General features: G+C 50.9%; 1 protein-coding gene across 1 annotated transcript in view; it reads left to right on the top strand.

Moving 5' to 3' along the window:
* Window positions 1–4,823, top strand: part of CAPN13 (calpain 13) — a 59,621-nt gene extending 54,798 nt beyond the window's left edge. Inside the window, exon 21 of the mRNA XM_012727345.1 lies at window positions 4,633–4,823. The gene's annotated coding sequence lies outside the window, so the exon portion shown is untranslated. The remainder of the gene's footprint in view (window positions 1–4,632) is intronic.
* The last annotated feature ends 3,238 nt before the right edge of the window (window positions 4,824–8,061 follow it).

The following is an 8,061-nucleotide window of genomic DNA, read 5'->3' on the forward strand; positions in this document are numbered from 1 at the left end:
GAAGCAGCTTTAGATTCTCAGTGCTGTGCTTTAACCCGCTGTGCCACCAGGGAGGGCCCGAGTTTTGTTTGTTTTTTAATGGAAAGTTAAAAAGAAATGAATGTTAATGAGATACAGGCCCTCAGTTGTTTTGTTTTTTTTTTAAACTTTTGATCCTCTTCACCCATTTCTCCCACCCCTAGCCCCTATCAACAACCAGTCTGTACATCGAAGCTCTTTTTTCTCATTCTCTTGAATTCTGCCTATAAGGAGATCATATGTTGCTTATCTTTCTCTGCTGGACTTATTTCATTTAGCATAATACCCTGTCTCATTCTCTAATATAGTTGCGTTATGATGTTTGTATGTATAACTATTATACATGTACATATATCATAACACATATGGTGGTGAATAATGATATATATGTGGTAAATAGTAGGATGCATGATATATAATATGCAATATTAATAGTATGTACTTACTATATGTGGCATATGTCTGTGTATATATTTACATAAACATATGTAAAAAGATACACATATACCACAATTTCTTTATCCATTCATCTAGTAGTTGATGTAGTAAGCTTTGAAATCCAGAAGCATGTCTCTAACTCTCTTTTCTTTTTCAAAATTGGGCCTGTTATTCTGCCTTCTTATACTTTCATATATTTTTTAGAATCAAAATTGACAAATTCTGCAGAAAAAAAAGGCAGCTGGGATTTTGATAGCAATCATATAATCTGTGGATTAATTTGGGGAGGATTGCCATCTTCATCACATAAAGTGTTTGATCTATGAACATATGATATCTCCATTTCTTAGCTCTTTAATTTCTTTCAGCAATGTTTTATTGCATTCAGAAGTCTTGCATTTCCTTTATGAAATTTATTCCTAATCTATTATATTCTTATTTCCTTAATTACAATTTCAGAACATCCTCTGCTAACAATTATTTTAGAAAATTTTTATATAAATAAAATTGATTTTTATATACTGATACTCTGCCACCTTGCTAACCTCTTTTATTAGTTCACACAGTTTCTTAGGGGATACCTTAGGATCTGAAATATATAGAAGCTCACCATCAGCAAGTGGAATTTTATTTCTTCTATTTCAATCAGGATACCTTTTATTCCTTATTTCTTCTCAAATTGTCAGGGCTAAAATGTCTACTGCAGAGTTGAATAAAGGTGGAGAGAACAAACATTTTTATGTTTTTCTTCTTGGGGGAAATTACTCATCTTTCAGTATTAAGTATGATGTTAGCTCTCAGTTCTTTTGTGGAGAAACCATTCATCAAGCAGAGGAAATTCTCTCCTATTTGTAGTTCACTGTATCAGCACCCCTTTAATAACCTGATGTCTGTGTCCCTGTTGGACAGTCAGCCCAGGTGTGCCCATAGCAAAGTGCCGGTCACATGAACGGCTCCCTAACAATTTCCGCAAGCGACAGAAAGACACTTGTCCTTTCAAGCTCATGGTCTTCCTTTGTTTTGTTCTCATCCCAACTTTTGTATATAATTTTCTTAAACCCGTCTTCCTATTCTCTCAACTGTTTCACTATTTTCTCCCCTATCCATCCCCAGGAGAACATAGTTGACATGATCTTGTAACGACCATTATAGCGTGAACTTCCTACTCTTTCAATTATTTCTCTATTTTCTTTCCCATTGGATTCCTAGGGAGCACATAGTCAACATAACCTTGTGCTAACCTCCAGCCCAGCCCTATCTACACTTTTCTATAAAGCCTGTTGCCCACCCTGCTGACCCTCTTGCCCTTTTGAAGTCAGTCAGCTTTCCTGAGACCAGGCACATTTCACTTCTCTCCAGCATTCCCTTCCGTGGCTACTGCAACATCTCAGTCCTACTCTTTTCGGAGTCTCTCCTCCTGGCTTTCACTGTCAGCCGGCATGCCAAGCCGAGGAGCACCCCCACCCCTCCTGGCTCACTGGGCTTCTGTGCAAAGAAGCAGCCACACCAATGCTGTGAGATAAGCCCTGTAGCTTCCCCCGGGCCAGGGCGACAGAAACACCTCACCGGGCCCACTTGACTTCCAGGCTACTCCCTACAAACTGCTCAAGCAGCTCCTTACTGCGTGGGCTCACCAGGCAAGTGGGTGCACTCCCATCCTGTTCCCTCACCTCCCCACATGGCTCTCCTCTGCTCCAGCGTGTGCGTGACCAGACAGCCCCTTTTCCTTCTCAAGCATCACGTCTGTTTCTTTTGCACCGACGTTGCCACATCGTGGACAAAGTTAAAACTGCTTAAAGTCATCCGGTTCGTACTTTGAGAAGTGTTGACACTGAGCGCGTTGGTGTAGTGTTGCGTTGACGAGTGCCGATGAACGGGAGCCGGGAGCGGGATGCACGAAAGAGCGAGATCCCGGCCTTTATGTTGATAGGATAATCACACGGCATTGTTGTGAGGGGAAGAGGGCAAAGGAAGAGGCGAGGGTGAGGCCGAAAATGTGCTCTGTCACCTCCAGTATCAGGCTGTGAGTCTGCCCTCCAAGTGATTCTTATCTGCTTGATGACTCGGTATTGCGATGGGGTCAAGCCTCAGACCCCCAGCCAGGGTTCCAGTCTTGTCAACAAGGAGGTCTGCTGATCAGCTTCTGGGATCCCTGTCATACATGGTCCTGAGCCCCCTGCATACCCTTCCCAGGGTGATCAAGATTTAAGCTCTTGGTTGATTTGAAAGGCAACTTGTAAGGTTTGGCCCCTATGACTGACTGACCCGGCAGTTCTGACCTCGCCTAGGAGTGCAGAACTGCAGGTAACAGAATGGTGGCCAAGCCCACTTAGGAGTGCCAGACCCACAGTATAGGCTTGCTGGACGTTGAGACTGTGTTTGGCTGATTTCACAGTCTAGAGGCTTAATACACTGCAAGCCGCACCCGCTGAGAGTTTGTCTAAGTGATGTCATGTGCTTTCATGTTGACTGGCTGTCAGTATGGTGGTGATGTGCCATATCCTAACAAAGCTAATATTTACAACAGCTTCCCACGGCACTAAAGTGGCACCTTGAGAATGGGCCAATTCCCCCTCCTCTGCCTGAAGAGGACTCTGACCTTGCTGATTTCCCAGTCTGGCTCTCACCAGGATGGGTCTGCTCCTGGTCTAGTAAGCCCACCTCTCCCTTCCTACAGGCCAAAGAAATTCTTTTTGAGACCTGGCAGGCTGAATTTTCCCCTGGTGATGTGAGAACTCCCCACCCCCAAACATACACCTGCTAACCCTCCTTTGAAAGCAAGGGTGTCTCCTTTCCAGAGCTGGTTCTTACCATGAAATGTGACCAATGGAAAACTGGAATGGCCCTCCAAGGACATAAGCCAGGAAGCAGAAAGAGTTGGAATTCAGGATGCCAGAGGCCTGGCGCCATACCCTTTCCTAGCTAGGGAAATCTAGGGACAGGGCTGTGTAGCAGGAAAGGATGGGCAGGAGCCCAGCAGGGCACAAGGGGGCAGGCTTTGCAGAAAAGGAAACAGTCATTTTATAGCATCGCTTAACCAAGGGAAGTTAGTGTTTAGGGCGGTTTTGAATTTCTGTTGGAGAGTTTTGGAAGAATTATTAGGATAATGAAATTGACTAAGATGATTTTTGAAAATGAGGTAATTATTATCTCCTGGATGAATAAAGACTTCTGTGAGAAAGAAATGTGATCCTAAAAGTATTTCTTCACTCAGCAGTGAATAGTGCATACATAATTATAAAAAAAAATGAATATTGATCTAACAAAAAAATGTGAAGTAAATATTTTCAAGAATAGAAGGAGAGAAGATAAAGGTCTGGAGCAACCACCCCATCTGCTGACATCAGGAGTCCCGGGCATTAACGCAGACCAGTCAGGGCTAACCGTGCAGACACACACACTGCCCATGGACAGGAAGGACACGTCAGGGAGAGGTCTGCAGGAGGAACTTAGGAGAGGAATGTCACAGCCGACTGTGTTTTTCCTTCATGTCTTTTAGTGCTGTTTGAATGTTTCATTATGTGCCTTAGGCTGCATTATTTTAAGTAAGCAAACTAGCAAAAATACACCTAAGATACAAGAGTTTACAATTCAAGAAAAGCAGAGGAGGCAGAGAAGAGCTGAGGCTTCTCAACCACACAGACAGGAAAGTTGACTGCTGTTGGAGGGAAGTGTCCATGCAAGAATGTCGCTTGGATCCATGACGTGCGCGTGAGAGAAACCTCTCTTGACTCTCAGCTGGAACAGAGGCGAAGCTGCCCCTGGTCTGTGCTTCCATCTGCATGGAGTTTGAGGGGATGTGTGGCCCCCCACTCCCCTCCACTTTGCTGCGGGCACTCAGGTGCTGAGGGGGGCTGTGTTTGGACTCCGACCTAGCAGCGGGGGTAGGTAGGGGACCTCTGAGGAATTTTTGTGGAATGGGCAAAAACAGTCTCGTCCTGGGGGGGGGGGGGGGGGGGGAAAGGGGGGGGGAGGGCGGGGGTGGTTCAGTCCTGCCAGCAGGGGGTACCTGTGCCCCCTCTGCTGTCTCCTGGTCTCCGGCCTCTGCAGGCTGATGCGTCACTCAGAGGAAGGCAAGTCTTTACTCTGCCGGGGCCTCCTGCATTTGAGCATCTTTGTCTTTCTCCAAGGCGAGTGCTTAGTGATCTCTCAAGAATCTGGCTCTGACCCCAACAGGTCCTCTTGCTCCGTGCCTGCCCCCCAAGTTTGCTTGGACTGCCCGAGACGTCAAAGCCGCCACTGAGGAGTCTCGGCTGAGTCCGCTGGAAGAGACATGGAACATTTGCAGGACTCTGATTATCTCCAGTGTCTGGATCCTGATTGTCCTCTAATCAAATGACAAAATAAAACATACGCCCTGTGGCCTTAGCTGGGTGGCAAGCAGGGTTATGCAGGGTCTTAGTTCTGCATAAGAAAAAAAATACATTTGGGAAGAAGTCAGTCGGGACAGGCACTGCCCTCCACCCATACCCATAAAGTGGACATCTAGGATCGCCCAGGTCTCTGACCCACATGAGCACCGAAGTGATTCTAGGGGCTCATCAGCCAGGCCTCACTGTGGAGAACGCGTGGCTTGAGCGCTCATGTGGGAAGCAGCTCCCCCTGAGGAATCCTTGCAGTGCTCATGCCGAGAGCACAGAGACTGTGCGGGGAGTTTTCTGAGCAGACACCTCGGGATGTGGAGGGTGTGGGCAGAGCCACCAGGCACCCACACTGAAGAACAAGGTCAGCGCCATCAGTGGACACAGCATAGTACAAGGAACGAACACAGTCAACTAACAGGTGCCCCACAGGATGCGCAGGTAGACTAGCGGTGCAGGGGGACGGTCCCCGGGGCCCGTGCTTGGTTGGCCGGGGTCCATGGCGGTGGCTGGCAGCATGGGTGGACAGGTGGACGGAGGTACTGCCTGCAGAGCCTGAATCTGGGACTGCTGGTCGCCCTGTTAGGCAAGATCTCCTCGTCCAGGTCAGCGTCAACTCCGTTACAAGGGGGAAGTCCCAGAGAATGAATGAGCATGTCCGCGGGAATCAGAGGCGACTTCCACCCAGATGTCTGCACTCAACCGCCTCACCCCGGGCTCCTCCTGGACCTGCTGGGGCCCTGGAGGACAAGGATGCTGCTGGCCTAGGCCCGAGCAGCCCAGCCAGCCAGGCCGCCTCCGCCCTGGGCAGCTCCCCGTGCACAGAGCAGCTCCCGTCCCACAGGGCTTCGCTCAGGCACCAGCCTCTGCTGCTCTCTGTAACATGACCCGAGAGGGGAGGCTGGTAATACCCACAAGCTGACTCTCAGCTGCCTGAGGCCAGAGGGCTCAGGGCGGCTCCCTGCTTGGGGCCGGGGAATTGTCCTTTTCCCCCTCCCCCAAAAGGAGAGAAGAGCTTGACTACTGGACTTGCTCTCTGCCCCACCCCGTGCAGAGCAGACAGGCCAGCTTGTGCCTAGACAGGGCTCCCACATCCTTCACCCCGTCAGGAAAGGCCCCCAAAGCAGGGCCGAGGACTCCAGACACCCTGACCGCCCACTTCTTACCGGTGGTGTATGTCTGGAATAAGGTGGTGGGCAAGCAGCACAGCCAGTGCCAGAGGGCAGAGGGCGCTGACCACGAGGCCTCATCACGAGTCTCACCTGCCCTCGGGCTCCCCAGAACTTCTTAGCAGCAGCTGCTCCCCACAAGGGAAGCAGGAGGCCACACCTTACCCACTTTTCGGTGAGGCCTTAGGGCCCAGAGATGGGGCGGCCACCCCAGTTGCAGTAAACTCAGTGACCCTGTGTTCTGCAGCAGCTGGGCCTTAGGCTGGCCCTAGGTGAGCAGAGAAGAGCCTGGGTTCGCTTCCCCAGAGCTGGGGGTTAGTCTGGTGGGGGTGAGGGTAAAATCTGAAAGCCTGTGTGCATACACACACACATGCACCCCCAGAGAGGTCCACCCCAGAAAGCCCTGCCCAGTAGTTGAGTCAGCCCTGATTGTCTTCAGAACAGATACGGGTCCCTTTGCCCCACTCGGTTCTTGCCACTGTAGGCCCAAGGGGACAGAAGAAGATTCACACGGGAAATCCCAGGGGCTGTCACCCCTCTCCCTCCCTTCACTCCCCCAACGGCCCTGACCTAAGAGAATCCATGAAGATGCTCAAACGCGGCCACTCAACTCAATGGGGGAGGGGGCGTCAACGAACCACTTAAAATACTAAATTTCATCTAACCACCAGTTAGGAGGAGTGGGAAAAGAGAAGGGGGAGAGGGTGTGGCAGAGAAGAAATGGTAAGGAAGAACAGGGGTTATAACTGGCAGCATCCAGCCAGGAAAACAAGCCACTCAAGGTATTCCAGGAGGGAGGTATTTAATACAGGGGATAAGGAACTCATCAAGGAGTCAGGCTGCGGAAGAGGAAAGGCCAGAGAAGGTGGCGAACACTCCCAGGTCACCACTAGCTTTCTGGGAACCAAGACCTGCCATGACCTCTGTAGCCAGACATTGCAGGAGGCCTCAGGAATGGCCGTCACCCGCCGCCCTGGGGCGAGCCGCCGGGCAAAGCTCACACTGAGCCCATGTCTGTCCCCTGCTAAGGAAGAATCCTTTGGCTCTGCCTCGCTCTGTCTCCCCAGTGTCACCTATGTGCATCTCCTTGGTGGGACTCGGGGGCTTCTGGAGCTCACCAGCTTGCAGGCCCTCCTCAGGGGAGAGAGGACAGAGGGGAGCATGATGTCAGGCCCAGCAGGTAAGAGGCCACCAAGAAAAGAGGAAAATGCAGGGAGAGAGGGAGAGACACCTGAGAGGCCACTGCTGGGCAGAAGACAATTCAGATAAGGCAGGGCAGGGACAAATCACAGCGGGCCCAGAGGACGGGAGAAGGCAGGAGATTTAATGGAAGGTCGAAGCCCAGGGCGGGGAGGTCGTCTGGGCCAATCACCTGATATTCCGTGAAAACACAGACTTGCCGGCACTGACCCCTTGACCGTTGTAGTTGCAAACCCTTTAGCGTCATGACTCTCAAAGCTTGTTGTGCATGAAATATGCCCCAAAATAGATTTTTTAAAAAGCTTGAACGATTCCGACCCAGAGAATCTAGGGTCCGGCCTGGCGATCGGCACTTTAGAGGCGCCCCGAGGGGTCCCTGAGGTCCTGGGGGACCTTCTGGGAATCTGCTTGTTCCCCTCCAGCTGGGTGGGTGCGCAGGGCCGCAGGCGGGTAGCCCCGAGAATGGGGGCGAGTTCCAGCTTAAGGGCTGCCCGCCAGCCTGCCCGGGAGCTGGCCGAAGCCCTTCCTGCCGCCCCTGCGCTATTCCCCTTCCTTCCCAGCTTCCAGAGAACTGATGTCCTAGTTAATTTTTACCTCCAAATAAGCTAATTAAGCAATAATCCTAGCAGAATCCATCACTCTGACAAGGTTGTTGATTAACCACCCCCCAGTCAAGCCAAAAGTGCTTAATATCCCAGCGGAATGTCAATAATGAGTGCCACGGCAGCCCTGGGCAATGTCGGAGACAGGTGCAGAATGGGTAATGGCAGTGTCGGAGGCAGGTGCAGAATGGGGAAGGGGGCCCGACTTTGCGGCTGGCTGGAGCGGGGAGGAGGGAGGGTGCCCTCGGGGGCCCCGGCGCGGGCCTGGCCAGC

The sequence above is a fragment of the Condylura cristata genome, unplaced genomic scaffold, assembly GCF_000260355.1.
Source record: "Condylura cristata isolate star-nosed mole 26May11 unplaced genomic scaffold, ConCri1.0 scaffold00020, whole genome shotgun sequence".
Classification (NCBI taxonomy): Eukaryota; Metazoa; Chordata; class Mammalia; order Eulipotyphla; family Talpidae; genus Condylura; species Condylura cristata.